Below are 16,336 nucleotides of genomic sequence, written 5' to 3' on the forward strand. Positions count from 1 at the left end.
TACGGTATTAATATGCCATGTTCCAACCGGGAAATCGAAACATCGCCAGTTGACTCAATGACAGACCTCATGATACAGCGCACACGTGCTAACCATTGGGCCATCCAACCCCTCCAAAAAATAATTAGTTAATGAAACACATTTATTATATACACAAACACTTGTTTTATATCAAAAATAACATACATGTATTAATTTATACTACATGTATTTAACAAAATTGTAAAGAATAACAAATATTAATAGAAAACATTTATTATATTTTTACAAACACTATTTAATGTCGTCTGTATTCTATACACCCATACCATAAAAGACAAATCTCTACTAAAACTGGTTCAATTCCAATGAGTATTTACAAAGATAATATATTGAATATATTGAAATTTCATCAATCGGTGTTGTACGCTATGTCCGCTCCCATTTTGTTATGGGCGAACAGAATCGATAGGCCTGTTTTAAATCAGACAGAATCCAAGCTGGAGAGTTATCGAGCGTTGTTATTTTGATTTTGAATTAAGACGTGAGAAATTTGATATTTAGCGAAACATACAAACGACGTATCATTACCGCGATCCGAAATATACAACTATCGATTCGAAAACATTTCCACATCACCAAATAAGTTCTATGTATTATTAAAGTTCTATGTATTATTATGACATAAACCTGGGTAAGTTCAGCAGGCTAAACGTGGGTTTATATCTGATTTTAAAATCTGATTACGATTTCAATTTCAATTACAATTCTGTGACAAGCCATTACTGCTCGTTCCAGGGCTCTCTTGTTTCTACAGAGAGGATTAGAAGCATCGTTAGTACAATCTACTGTCATCTCTTTACTTGACTCCCCGTCAACTGTAACAAAAACAAATAAATTTAGACCCATACAAATACAAATACGACATATAATTGAATTTTTGAATATTTTTATATTGAAATTCGGTTTGTTTATTCTTTGTTAGCGGCTAAGTGGGTAAGGCGCTGGCTCGCTAGCCTGGAGGTCGCATTGGCCGAGAAAGTTCATCAGTATCTTCAAATGTGGTTTCCACCTGTCAGTGGCGCAAGACGAAGGGCCTGACAAGGACAGCTGTCTAGTCGATCGAATGGGGCAAAAACCCGACGTCACGTGTACCCATTGGCGTACACATAAAAGATCCCTTGGCAGTTGGAATTCGATATAAGAGTAGGCCATTGTGCCGCTGCCCTGACAAAATTTACCTCATAGGACACTGCATGGCATATGCCCGTCTTAATTAGCCCAGTCGGGGCAGAATAGTAGGACGTAAAACCCAATTTCATTTCATTTGAAGAGTTGGCTCCCTTCAAATCAATATAGTCACATATTTTACAATGACAACACCTCTTTTGTACATCGTACAGTGATATGTGTGGTTTTTCGTACAGCCATTGTGCAAGTAAAACGTTATAGTTACCTCCAACGATTTCATCAATAACCCAAAATGTTGGAATGTCTTTACAATGGTCAGCAATATTATCTCCAGCAAATTTTCTTAAAATATCTCCATCGATGGATTCATTACTGGTATGTACTCGTTTGATTGGTGTTGGAGTGCTTCGTGTCTGTAACAGAAAATAATAAACATGACTATTAAATAATTATGCAATGACTTTAACTGCTCAACTTAAGTTCTTCTTGTACAAATCGCTAGACTTGGGGTCGAGTGTTCGATCCCTGCATTGGCCGAGAATATTCATCGGGATTTTCCGACGTGGTTTCCCCTTGTCAGTGGTGCAGGACGGAGGGCCTGACAAGGACAGCTGTCTAGTCTTTCGGATGAGACGAAAAACTGAGGTCCCGTGTATACTTTGGCATGCACGTAAAAGATCTCTTGATAGTTGGAATTCGATATAAGAGTAGACCAGAGTGCCACTGCCCGGGAAAAATTTCCCTCATAGCACACTGTATGTTGCAAGCCCGTCTTCATTATCCCAGTCGAAGCAGAAGAGTAGGACGTTAAACCCCATTTCCTTTCATTTCATTTGTGATACAGGTCAATTAAACCGGTAAAACTAAAAGATATAATCGATAAAATCGATATTTGGTCGATTATTTGACTTTGGTTACCAAATGATATGAAAACAAAAGATATTTACCTTTTGAGCAAGTAGAGCTATACCTTCTTCAAATGTTCCCTCTAATTTATCAATATAACAAACTTTATTAGCAACATCTTTAAATACTAACAATTTCTGAAATTAAAAATACATAAAATATACTCACAAATTTTTCAATAAAAATATAGCCATAATTCCCCCTTGTCAGTGATGCAGGGCGGAGGGCGTGACAAGGACAGCTGTCTAGTCGTTCGGATGGGACGAAAAACCGAGCTCCCGTGCACGTAAAAGATACCTTGACAGTTGGAATTCAATATAAGAGTAGGCCGTAGTACCGCTGTCCGAGCAAAATTTCCCTCATGGGCGTATGCCCGTCTTCATTAGCCCAGTTCGGAGCAGAACAGTAGGACCTTAAACCCCATTTCATTTCATTTTTCAATATATAGCATATTATTTTAGCAAGTGGTCTAATGCATACCCTTTAGATCATAAGATCTGACATAGATTCGTGTATCTTGGTTTCAATCCGATGTTTTTGTGTAACTAATCCTGTTTGGTTTTTTTCTGAGTTTCCTTCTACTACTAAAACCCCCACCAAAGGACAAAGATTTGGTATATCATTATCTGGAAAGTCGTGCTGTTGAGTGGAAGGCTACTACCCCCCCCCCCCCCCACCATTCATGTACAGTTAGGTCATTCTATCTTATATATTATTGTAAATGTATACTTACTCTATTATAATCATGTAAATTGTTGCCAGCCAACACTTCACCATACTGTGAATTATTAACATAAGTTATTCTATTTACATAATCTACACGGGCATGTTCAGGAATATGTTGTCCATTATAAAGCGTTTCAGTATTATATTCCTGAAAAAATAATTACATAGTTTATTTATTACCCAATTCACTCCTATTATTTCCATTACTATTATTAACTAAAAACAAACCCATAAACCTTATGTTTTGATGAGAAATACACAGTGGTCTATATACATGTGGAAAACCGTCTATTTACTACAGAAATCAACCACACAAAACCTCTGTATGATTCGGGGGGTGGGGGGATGATTAGCAGGTCCGCGTTGTATCATAAGGTCTGTCATTGAGTTAAATGGAGTGGTTTCGATTCCCCGGTTTTACGTGACAAGGAGTAGGATCATCTTTCCAACCTCGTGGGTTTTCTCCGGGTCCTCCGGTTTCCTCGCACTGCTAAACACCCCTACGCGCAAGCAAATTATTGAAATAAAATTGAACCATGTGTTTATCCCGAAATGACCTAATTTGTGTCGAGTGGAAGTTTAACCCCATTTCTCTTCCCCCTCCCCGCGATGCGCGGCAAAAAAGGGTAAACATCTTCAAAGATGTCAAAATGTTCCCAAGAATTTATTTTTTTCGCACAATATTCATTTCAGCGACTTTCTTGATACCAACTAATTTCTGGCCTGTTATTACGACCTTGTACATCAACATTAATTTATCTTAAATTACGTAAAACATAATGCAGCTTTTTATTTTTTTTTAACACAAGGCTAAGAACAATAAATCATTTCGAGTTATTAAAATGGCAAACGTTCAATACATTTTTCATCATTTATTCTCAGAAACTTTCGTTAGTTTGAGAAAGATGAAGATATTCTAAGAATTATCTGTGCCTGGCAAGAGAAAAATCCAGAATCTTACCTCTGGTTTGTTCATATGTTGGTAAAGTGCCACAGAACCGATAGCACCAAGAGTTATAACCACAGCAGCGCTGATCACTGATGCAGCAATTAAACAATATTTTTTGTTGTTTTTCTTCACTGTTGGTTGTTGCATAACATTTGCTGAAGGGAAAACCACCTGAAAACGGAAAAACAAACAAGCAATGACAATATAAATTTCATCAAGAAAATTTATAACATTAATACTAAGCAGTCATACTTAAAAGCTAAATCTGGTTATTGCTGGTCTTTCTTTTGGTCTCCAATGTTATATAAATTATTAATTACACATTTATTCACAAGGCAAGCCAATAATTAACTCTCTAGACCATCGGGCAGTTGTGATATTATAATTTATTCTATAACTACATGCAAATACAAGCAAATATCATTGAATACGGTCATTGATTACAGCCATTGAATAACCTATAGTTGTATTCAATGGCTTGAAAACGTACTACTTTTGTCCAGAATGACGTCACTTACAGAACTACGTCAAACTGTAATGACGTCACAACTAGGCAACCACAATTTTTGTAAAAAAAGAAAGAAAAAAGGGCGGAACCTATGATGAATTTTCACGTTAGTGGTAATGATTTTTTATGATAATCTAGATAGTACAGTGTATTTTGAGATTTGCATGTAGTTATAGAATAAAAATAGAACTCAATGACCATTGAATACCGCTCGGGTTATTCAATAGTTCAAGAGAGTGTATCCCTGCGCAAGTATTCCACACGATCGCCATTTAATGCTTTATAATAATGGATAATCGAGACATTGTTTATTATCGTAACAATGGTAACAATGAAAAATCGAGACTACACTATTCTTATCAAAACTTTAAACACTGATTACTTCGCTCCTAATAAAGTAATTAGACTGAAATGTTTAATATTTATTCGCTTTTCATTATATATTTTAAAACTATTATATCGATAACCAAACAGCTTTTTTATCGAAATCTTAGAATAAAATAATTTGACTACTCTTTTATCGAAATCTTATACAAAATGCATTCGAATAAAGAAATTTGACTAAATTTTCAAAATATTCATTTTTGTCCCCCGCCTTTCGAAGAAAGCAGGGGACTATTAAAATGGGTTCGTCCGTCTGTCTGTCCGTCTGTCTGTCCGTCTGTCTGTCCTGTCTGTCCGTCTGTCTGTCCGTCCGTCCGTCCGTCTGTCTGTCCGTCTGTCTGTCCGTCACACTTTTTGGGACACAATAACTCTCTTCCTAATTGAGCTAGAATGTTCAAACTTGGTGTATGTGTTTATTAGGTCAATGCCTTGATGGAGTTCGAAGATGAGCATTTTCCGCTTAGGGTAAGCAGAGATAAGCAATTTGATTGGTTGATGCTTTGGGACACGATAACTCTCTTCCTAATTAGGCTAGAATGTTCAAACTTGGTGTATGTGTTGATTAGGTCAATGCCTTGATGGAGTTCGAAGATGAGCATTTTCCGCTTAGGGTAAGCAGAGATAAGCAATTTGATTGGTTGATGCTTTCGGACACGATAACTTTTAATTGAGCTAGAATGTTCAAACTTGGTGTATGTGTTTATTAGGTCAATGCCTTGATGGAGTTCGAAGATGAGCATTTTCCGCTTAGGGTAAGCAGAGATAAGCAATTTGATTGGTTGATACTTTGGGGCACGATAACTCTCTTCCTAATTGAGCTAGAATGTTCAAACTTGGTGTATGTGTTGATTAGGTCAATGCCTTGATGGAGTTCGAAGATGAGCATTTTCCGCTTAGGGTAAGCAGAGATAAGCAATTTGATTGGTTGATGCTTTGGGACACGATAACTTTAGTTCTAATTAAGTGAGATTGATGAAACTTGGTGTATAGTTTCATTACAGTAATACCTTGACTAAGTTTGATAATGAGCATTTTCTGCTCAGGGTAAGCAGCAATTTGATTGGTTGATACTTTGGGGCACGATAACTCTCTTCCTAATTGAGCTAGAATGTTCAAACTTGGTGTATGTGTTGATTAGGTCAATGCCTTGATGGAGTTCGAAGATGAGCATTTTCCGCTTAGGGTAAGCAGAGATAAGCAATTTGATTGGTTGATGCTTTGGGACACGATAACTTTAGTTCTAATTAAGTGAGATTGATGAAACTTGGTGTATAGTTTCATTACAGTAATACCTTGACTAAGTTTGATAATGAGCATTTTCTGCTCAGGGTAAGCAGAGCGATACGCAATTTGATTGGTCGAGACTTTGGAAAACAATAACTCTCCTACTTTGATTGTTAGACTATAAGTAAAGATATACTGTTTGATTGTTCAATACTTTGTAAAAGATAATTTGTGATAAATTTATATGTGTCCTCTAATTATTTTCCTTTTCGGCGGGGGACATCAGCCTCACTGTTGGCTTGTTCATTATCTATGTTTAAACTATTATAGCGAGAACTGAACTGTCTGCTCGTTAATTATCTATGTTTAAACTATTATAGCGAGAACTGAACTGGCTGCTCGTTAATTATCTATGTTTAAACTATTATAGCGAGAACTGAACTGTCTGCTCTTAAATTATCTATGTTTAAACTATTATAGCGAGAACTGAACTGGCTGCTCGTTAATTATCTATGTTTAAACTATTATAGCGAGAACTGAACTGGCTGCTCGTTAATTATCTATGTTTAAACTATTATAGCGAGAACTGAACTGTCTGCTCTTAAATTATCTATGTTTAAACTATTATAGCGAGAACTGAACTGGCTGCTCGTTAATTATCTATGTTAAAACTATTATAGCGAGAACTGAACTGGCTGCTCGTTAATTATCTATGTTTAAACTATTATAGCGAGAACTGAACTGTCTGCTCGTTAATTATCTATGTTAAAACTATTATAGCGAAAACTGAACTGTCTGCTCGTTAATTATCTATGTTAAAACTATTATAGCGAGAACTGAACTGGCTGCTCGTTAATTATCTATGTTTTATTTAAACATACATTATGCCAGAGCTAAATCTGCCTATTGCAGGTCTTTCTTTAGGCCCGAAACAAATGTATTCTCAATTATTAATTAGACATTAATTAACTTATCCAGGTCATAATCAACTCTCGAGGCATCGAATTTCTCCGATATCAGCCTTGTTTTGATTTAAGCTAAAAATGGAGGAGCGAGACTTAGATTCGAACAACCAGTACGGTGGTTGAAATTACTGCATACGTCTTGTCAAACCCTCAAAGGCTAATATCTTGGCTCGCAATAAAGTAATTTGAGTGGAATTCTCAAATTATTCATTTTACATTATCTATTATCGAACTATTATAGCAAGAATGACTAGCTCTTTATCTAAATCTTACATAATGTATCTTTAACTGAACCCACCTTTACATCTTGGTTATTGTCTTTAGTTGGAAGATCTAACATTGGTGGAGACATCTTGAAGACTTATAATCAGGTACTTGAAGACAAACTGCTAACTTCTAATACTTGAAGACAAACTGCTAACTTCTAAAACTTCGTTCAATGAAGATGAGAATGAATTTTTATGCTTATATACTAATAGGTAAAATATCGGCTGACCAATCATAACGAAGCGGATATATCCGTGTTTGAAAAAAAATATATTATTGTTAGAAGGAATATTTGTTTGGATTTTGGATAACCAATAGAATCTAGTATAAATTTATTATAGGTGGTTAACAATAACTGACCTTGTTCTCCCGGATGTTATATAGTACGCCTATGTACCTGAATGTCTAGAAGTTTAAGGAGATGGACAAACAAAAATGTTTTAGACCAGGATCTGGGCCCTGTTTCTTGAAATTTTAACTAAAGATAAAATCCAAATTTTAGTAGATACTTTAAGTTTGATTGGCTATGCACTAAATCTAATATCAATCTAATATTATCCAATCAAATTACTAAAATTTGGATTTTAACTTAGTTAAATTTTCTTGAAACAGGCCCCTGGTCGCTATACGCTACACTGAAAAAAAACTTGTGTTGGATCTCAACACAAGTACTTGTGTGAAAATTATTCTACACAAGTTATGTGTTGTTTTGCATTGCATTAACACAAACTTGTGTTCTTTTTAATGCATTAACACAAATCTTGTGTTTTTTCCATATAATTAACACAAGTAATGTGTACCGTCAACAAATATTTTTTTTTTTAAATTTGAACTCCATACAAAGTCTTAATCCGGGGGTCCACAAGTAAGAGAAAGGTATTTTTTACTCAGACAATATAGCCAGAAGACTTGAATGCTAATTGGTGTTAAGATGTCTGTAGTTAAAATAAAGTTGGGCCCAATAAACTGGTAGATCAAAGGCCTGTTGAGCGCTCATGCCCGGTGTGATTTTAACAATTGACTCCAAATGCGTTGACAAGAAAATAAGTAAAACTGTTATTGAATGTGATTGGTTGATAAAATCAACGTACTATAGGCTACATTAAATGAAGTGATTTCACACAATTAATTTAACATTTAACAACGTGCTGAAATGATTTTGGAGCAGTGATATGTTTGACAAATGTAAGCTAATGGTCACATAGAATACAAGACCGCAGGTTTGTGAATATTTATATAAAAAAATAATACCATGTATGTAATTTAGCATCGATATTGTTTCTCTGTATAATATTAGTATTTCGTTTCCTTAAAAAAAAACCCAACAATTTAAACCGGAAGTTCATGTTTATAATATGGCGCGTTCAGGAAAAAATTTCGGCATGTTATTATCAAATCTGTTCAATTTTTCTGAAATCATGCTTAATTAACATTAGTTGTTCGGCGCTACGATGTTGTTCAAATACTTACATTACAGAATCACATTATGATTAAAGCAGAAACGGTTCGACTTGAACCAGCAGGTAAGAATCTGTTTTGAAATTATATCTTGGGAGGTTGGATTGGCGTTGGAGACCCGATTGGCGGCCATTTTGATTCTTGTTTCATGATTTTTTTTATATTATAACGATTTTGCCAAGAGTAGACATAAACGCGAGCACAGACTAGAAAAAAATCTTTTTACACTTTTGTGTTAGTTGAATTGTAATCTAATTTATCTTTAAAAAAACAACCTTAAATCTAATAAGCAGACGGAAGATATGGACGAACAACAAGAAGAAGTTATGGAGGTCCCAACAACTGAACCTATGGAAGTAGAAGAATCGTTTACAGCCGAAACCCGATACGATGTGCCAGTTCCGGTTATAGAGTCCTCCATCTCAGACGATGCCGACGTTAGTGTCTTCTGCGACGAAGAACCCGTAGTGGTGTATCACTATAAACCTCAGAATGCCTCGTTCGGCATTTCTGTCCAAACGAGGCAAAAACGTGTCAAAATTTTTGCCCCGATTTTGCCTCGTTGTAACGAGGTAAAAAAAAATACCTCGTTTCTCTGGAGTTCCAAAACGTGTTTTTTTTTAAATTGCCCTGTTTTTGGAACGAGGTATTTTGTTCAGAACGAGGCTGGGTAAAATTGCCTCGTTTACTAAACGAGGTATTTTATCCAAGATAATTATTAGCGGTATTTGCTGTCAACAAATAGAGCCATACAAATAATGTTCGGACCATCATGTGACCAATTGCAGATCTACAAATTAGATTATTTATTTGGGACATGATATTGTTCATAGTTATGGCTTACTACACTGGAGTTCTATTATGTATAATAAACGCTTCCCGAGCGAAACAAAACATAACAATGTCACGTGACAATATTACATATGGCGGATACAAGCGTTCTTTGATTACATGCTGTTTGGTTTGATTATTAAATAATACGGCAATCTGTATATATGGGAAAAGGAGAATGAATTTCCCCAAATCCAAAACTAGATGACTGGAATATTTATTGAATGGAAAGTAAATATTTTATAAACAAAAATATTCGGATTTGCAGTATCCTAGCTTGGATGGATTTGTGATTTGAATCTCGAACTCAGTGTTTTATACATTTTATTATAAAATTGTAATAAATGTTTTACATGAATGAATAAAATCTACAATTTAAAACAGTACAATAACATTGTGATTTGACGCTCTACAAATCACTAAGAGTATAACAATTGCTTGTTGAAAAAGCGTTAATAATATGTTTTTTTCCATTTATTATTTTTTAAAAATATATTCAAAAAGAATGCGTCTTTTACAGATGTCAATATAACCACAAATGGTTGATTGTTTTAATGCTAAGATAAGTATTAATGGTTTGTATTTGAAAATCAAATTATACACTGAAAAAAAAACTTGTGTTGGATCTCAACACAAGTACTTGTGTGAAAATTATTCTACACAAGTTATGTGTTGTTTTGCATTGCATTAACACAAACTTGTGTTCTTTTTAATGCATTAACACAAGTAATGTGTACCGTCAACAAATATTTTTTTTTTTAAATTTGAACTCCATACAAAGTCTTAATCCGGGGGTCCACAAGTAAGAGAAAGGTATTTTTTACTCAGACAATATAGCCAGACAGACTTGAATGCTAATTGGTGTTAAGATGTCTGTAGTTAAAATAAAGTTGGGCCCAATAAACTGGTAGATCAAAGGCCTGTTGAGCGCTCATGCCCGGTGTGATTTTAACAATTGACTCCAAATGCGTTGACAAGAAAATAAGTAAAACTGTTATTGAATGTGATTGGTTGATAAAATCAACGTACTATAGGCTACATTTTGTCTGCGATATCATCTCGGTGGAAGCGGACATTAAATGAAGTGATTTCACACAATTAATTTAACATTTAACAACGTGCTGAAATGATTTTGGAGCAGTGATATGTTTGACAAATGTAAGCTAATGGTCACATAGAATACAAGACCGCAGGTTTGTGAATATTTATATAAAAAAAATAATACCATGTATGTAATTTAGCATCGATATTGTTTCTCTGTATAATATTAGTATTTCGTTTCCTTAAAAAAAACTCCAACAATTTAAACCGGAAGTTCATGTTTATAATATGGCGCGTTCAGGAAAAAAATTTCGGCATGTTATTATCAAATCTGTTCAATTTTTCTGAAATCATGCTTAATTAACATTAATTGTTCGGCGCTACGATGTTGTTCAAATACTTACATTACAGAATCACATTATGATTAAAGCAGAAACGGTTCGACTTGAACCAGCAGGTAAGAATCTGTTTTGAAATTATATCTTGGGAGGTTAGATTGGCGTTGGAGACCCGATTGGCGTCCATTTTGATTCTTGTTTCATGATTTTTTTATATTATAACGATTTTGCCAAGAGTAGACATAAACGCGGGCACAGACTAGAAAAAAAATCTTTTTACACTTTTGTGTTAGTTGAATTGTAATCTAATTTATCTTTAAAAAAACAACCTTAAATCTAATAAGCAGACGGAAGATATGGACGAACAACAAGAAGAAGTTATGGAGGTCCCAACAACTGAACCTATGGAAGTAGAAGAATCGTTTACAGCCGAAACCCGATACGATGTGCCAGTTCCGGTTATGGAGTCCTCCATCTCAGACGATGCCGACGTTAGTGTCTTCTGCGACGAAGAACCCGTAGTGGTGTATCACTATAAACCTCAGAATGCGTCTTTTACAGATTTCAATATAACCACAAATGGTTGATTGTTTTAATGCTAAGATAAGTATTAATGGTTTGTATTTGAAAATCAAATTATATAAGCGAAAAATAGTAAGATACATTATGCAATCTTAAAACACGCCCCTCTCAGTTACTACTTCGGCGAATATCATTTGATAATTTAGATGATCAGAATTAAACACCGTTTTGCTATGTTATTATTTTTTTATGATTGGGTGGGGGTATACTTAATTAGGGGATTGGATTGAAAGATTATAGCTACCATCTTATGGAGACATAATGTGTGGTGCATTTACGGTCTTATAAAGCTCTATTCTTACATAAAGAATTCTTGATTCGCACGGAAGTGTTTTAGCCGTGATCATTTTAAGTCATGCTTATGCCAAGATCTGGGTAAGTGTTAATTTAACTAGATATCAGAAAAGTACCACGTTTTCATAAATGTACTCTTTAGATAAATTGTACAATATTTATCAGTTCACTAGTTACGTGTTGACCTTTAACATCACACTTAGATCCTGTACGCTTTGTGTCTTACAGTCAATACATGTCATGAAGAACTCTTTAGACATAATTTCGTTTATAATACTTTACTCGTTTCTATTGAGTTGTTTAGCAGAAGTAACCCATGACAACAATATGTTGAGACGACTACGTAACAGAATAGGACGATTCAATGTTATTAAAATGACACAATGACAATTTTAATTTTATTACCAACCCTTTCACAATATTTGAATGAAATATCTCACACAGGATGTTAATCTGTTTTCAGTTTCTATTCCAATTCAATAAAACATTTAATACATGTCTTGGCTTGATTCATTATTTACAATTTAATACGTTAATCGTGTATTTTAAATAATACAGTTCAAGAGATCAAAACATTTCCGAATTTATACGTTCAAAATTACACGTAGACCTAAATGTATTTTTCAAATACGTGTATAAACATTTATATGAAATATATTATAAACAGATATGCTATGACCAGAGTTGCCATTATCTTTATTATTCGACTGGAAAACTCCTGTCATTCACTCTGTCGTTCGACTGATCCATCATTCACGTTGTCATTTCCGAGTCTGAAATTTGGGGTATCGGGGTAGCTCATACCGGGGAGTAACATAGGCCAGGTGGCGTTAGTCTACCACTTCCGGTTTCGGAGTTATGACCCCCGAGCGAAGCCGGGCATTCTTCTAGTATATAAATAAATATATAAATAAATCATCTTCATGGTCATCATCATCGTCCTCATCACTATTTAACACCAATCATCGTCGCCTGACAATTACCTTATCTATTCAAAGCGCTTGTTTAGTTTTAAATACTTGTGAACTTTACTAAAACTCACTTTGTTGAACGGGTTACTTTCGTTGGTATCGCCATATAGGAACGCTTTTGTATTTATGGATTTAAATGGGAGGGTATTTAATGTTGAGATACGCTGAGACGAATAATTTGGGCAGTGCAGAGAATAATGGTCGCTGTCTTCTTGAGTATGACCACAACTGCATGTCGGGTTATGTGAAATATGCATTAAAAATCTATGGAAGTTTAGAGCACTTTTACAATTACGAAGTCTGGAATGTATAATCTGAAATTTACGTTCTCCATAGTAACATCTTACTGACATCAATAAATACAAAAATATGACTAAGTCGAAAGTCAACAAGACGGTATACAAGCCAAAATGCAAGTCGAAAATAAGAAATTAGGAAAAAAAAACGAGGGGCGCTATTATCGCAGTGTATTATTTCTTGATTTCCTATTTTCGAGTCGATTTTGGCTTGTATAGCGTTGCTGTCGCCTCACATTTTGTCGTAACTGCTACTTTTCGAGTTTCGTGTTTTGGAGGGCGAAAAGTAGAAATTAAGAATGGTAGGCTTCTATAGTTAGGCGTTTGTATATATGACTGTATACTTGACACATGTACGACCTGAATGGCCGGTAACCAAATATGTTATTGTGAGTGTTAAACGACATCGTAATTATTTTATATTTTGCAAAAAAAACCAAACAACAAAAAACAAAACAAAAAAACACAAGCCGTGATTGCCATTACTACAATACGGATTACTAAATATACTTTGTGTTCAATTTTATATTTTAATACTGAAGACAGGGCCGGACTATAAATGAACAAGGCGGATCCTTTTGGCTTATATTGAGTAATTATTGCAACGTGTTACAGTTGAAAGTTCCAAAGCATTTTCACATTCCATGTCCGATAAATTTAATCATCATGCAACTACTGATTGGTGGGTCGTCGAAACATTTAGATGCATACATCACAGCACCGTGGTTTAGACAACTTGCAATTGAACTAGTTTTATGGTTGTACACATAATGAAAGAAACTGTGTTATTTCACAGCTGAATTCTATGGTAAGAACCGTAGAACCACCTTGTAGGGAATAACTTTTAAACTTTAACACCCTATACACACTCTGCCAGCGGCATCTTTGACCCACATTAATCCAAACTTTAAATCTTTCAACGGTTTAACAAGAAGGTGCTAAATATTTCCATCTAAATAAATACAAAAAGCAATTCGAAAAATAAACTATAAGTAAAGGAACCATCTCAGTGAATATACAACAAATTACAAATGAGATGCTGTGTAGACAAAATGATGTATAACGTATTGATCGCCCGTATAATAACTAGAAGAAAGAAGTCTTGAAAAGCATGTCCAATTATGTCCCCTCAATGAAAATAATTAATTATTTAGGCTTAATTATTTTTCACCGATTATATAATAAATTGGTATTAGAGGCGAGTGATAATAGGCCTAACTATTATTATCTGTACTCTGTTTATTATTAAATATTAATAACTATTATACTTATAATAAAAATATAATGGATTTTTTCATTAACTTTTGACTTCTACACATATTACAGGAAACAACTGTTCAGGATATCATCAACTGACTATATCATATGTTGTTTGAAATGAAATGAAATGAAATGGGGTTTAACGTCCTACTGTTCTGCTCCTAACCTGGTTGTTTGAACACGATATAAAAGATATACAGGCCTTCGGTCTGTGATTAATGAAGGAATTGCGTGTAATTTCCGGTAGAAGAAAATTGATAAACAAGGTGTCTTGAAGCCTAATATAATGAGTTTCACAAACAATATGTATAGATGAGTAATATAAAGATGGCCTTGAAGTATATATCTATTGTTTCTATTATAAGCCCTCGTGTGACAACCCCGGACACCCATTTCAGGGGGTTTAATTCAAAGAGATAAATTGAATTAAGTCTTTTGAAATTTAAAATTATGTATGAACCATTTATAAAGGTTAAAATGTTCTGTATAATCCAAAAAACGTTAAAATGTTTCTGTCTGAAACATGAAACTTTAAAATTTTATGTCGGATCGATAAAAACGTTAAAAGGATTCTGTCGGAAACATAAAACTTTAAAATTGTATAACGAATCCATTAAAAACGTTAAAATGGTTTGTATGAAACATAAACATGTTAGAATGTTATGTCTGAAACATGAAAACGTTAAAATGTTATGTCTGCAACATAAAAAAAACCCCATTAAAATATTATGTTTGAACAATAAATAAATAAAAATGTTACGTCTACAACATAAAAAAAATGTTATGTCTACAACATAAAAATGTATTAAATCATGTTCCAACTTCTAAGAAGCATCCGAAAAAATAACTTACAATTTAATTATGTTTCATAAACCACAAAAATATGGCCACATCTTGACTTGCTTCAACATTTCTGTTTTAATTATGACTACAGCATTTCTGTTTAGAGTAAATGAATAAATATAGAACGGATCAGTGCTCACGAGAAGTAAAGTTTTTGTTAAAAGATCATTTTTATTGGTTTTACGCGGTGCATAGCGTATACAAGTATATACATCTGCAGACATAGGATACATATGTACTGTTTCTTGCACCTTTTGAAGAAGGAACAATGCAGCAGTAAAAACGATTGACGTCCACTTCTCGCGTGGCTAGTTTATTGTCCATGCATTCAGAGGTCCTTGTTCACTTTAAGCATCTATTCAAATGGTATGATTGTGAATCAGTGTATACCTACATATGGTTTGTGGATACATGTAAATGAACATATTTATATTCATTTATATATACACACACAAAGGGTGTTTCGCACATGGACTTATATCCCGTTCAGACATCTCTAGTCAGTGGTGCCGGAGAGAGAGAGAGAGAGAGAGAGAGAGAGATGGGGTTTAACGTCCACTCGACACAAACTAGGTCATTTCGGGACTAACATATGGTATAATTTTATTTCAATAATTCGCTTGCGCATAGGGGTCTTTAGCAGTGGGAGGAAACCGGAGGACCCGGAGAAAACCCACGAGGTTGGACAGGGTTTAACGTCCACTCGACACAAACTAGGTCATTTCGGGACTAACATATGGTATAATTTTATTTCAATAATTCGCTTGCGCATAGGGGTCTTTAGCAGTGGGAGGAAACCGGAGGACCCGGAGAAAACCCACGAGGTTGGACAGGCAACCCTACTCCTTGTCACGTACAACCGGGGATTCGAAACCACGCCAGTCGACTCAATGACAGACTTTATGATACAGCGCTAACCATTCAGCCATCCAACCCCCCAGTGGCGCCGGAACGGCGGGGCTATGGGTGCAAAATGATCCCCTACCCCCAAAAGCACGGGGCAATTGCCCAGCTGTCCTTAATTTTTTTGCTTACTGCCCTTGAAAATGTTTTTCGTACACCAGCAATGAGACTGCCTGACCATCCTTCTCGCTTGAACTCTTAACCGATTTTAACAATGGATATGTGTTCAAGCATTGGTTGCTTAGGTAAGGGTTGGGGGTTGGGGTGGGTCCCATCTCGTGCTCGTTTCCGGTTAGTGAGAGGAGACCTGAGTGCGGGTTCTCTAGTAGGTGAAGCCGGTAGGTGTTTATACATACAGGTCGAGCCATACTGTGTTATGATGAGATTTTATATTATTTTTTTAAATATATCCGCCGATGT

The 16,336-nt window shown here is 35.0% G+C and overlaps 2 long non-coding RNA genes across 2 annotated transcripts; one reads left to right on the forward strand and one right to left on the reverse strand.

The window, feature by feature from the left end:
- Positions 1-235: 235 nt before the first annotated feature.
- LOC130014009 (uncharacterized) lies at positions 236-7,289 on the reverse strand. Its single transcript, XR_008788987.1, has 6 exons — positions 7,131-7,289; positions 3,764-3,922; positions 2,810-2,950; positions 2,118-2,213; positions 1,436-1,583; positions 236-857 (listed from the first exon to the last, which is right to left on the reverse strand). It is a non-coding gene; the product is annotated as an uncharacterized LOC130014009 (long non-coding RNA).
- A 2,842-nt stretch (positions 7,290-10,131) lies between these two features.
- On the forward strand, positions 10,132-11,416 carry LOC130014012 (uncharacterized). Its single transcript, XR_008788994.1, has 3 exons — positions 10,132-10,581; positions 10,841-10,886; positions 11,115-11,416. It is a non-coding gene; the product is annotated as an uncharacterized LOC130014012 (long non-coding RNA).
- Positions 11,417-16,336: the final 4,920 nt, after the last annotated feature.

This window comes from Patella vulgata, chromosome 1, assembly GCF_932274485.2.
Source record: "Patella vulgata chromosome 1, xgPatVulg1.2, whole genome shotgun sequence".
Classification (NCBI taxonomy): domain Eukaryota; kingdom Metazoa; phylum Mollusca; class Gastropoda; family Patellidae; genus Patella; species Patella vulgata.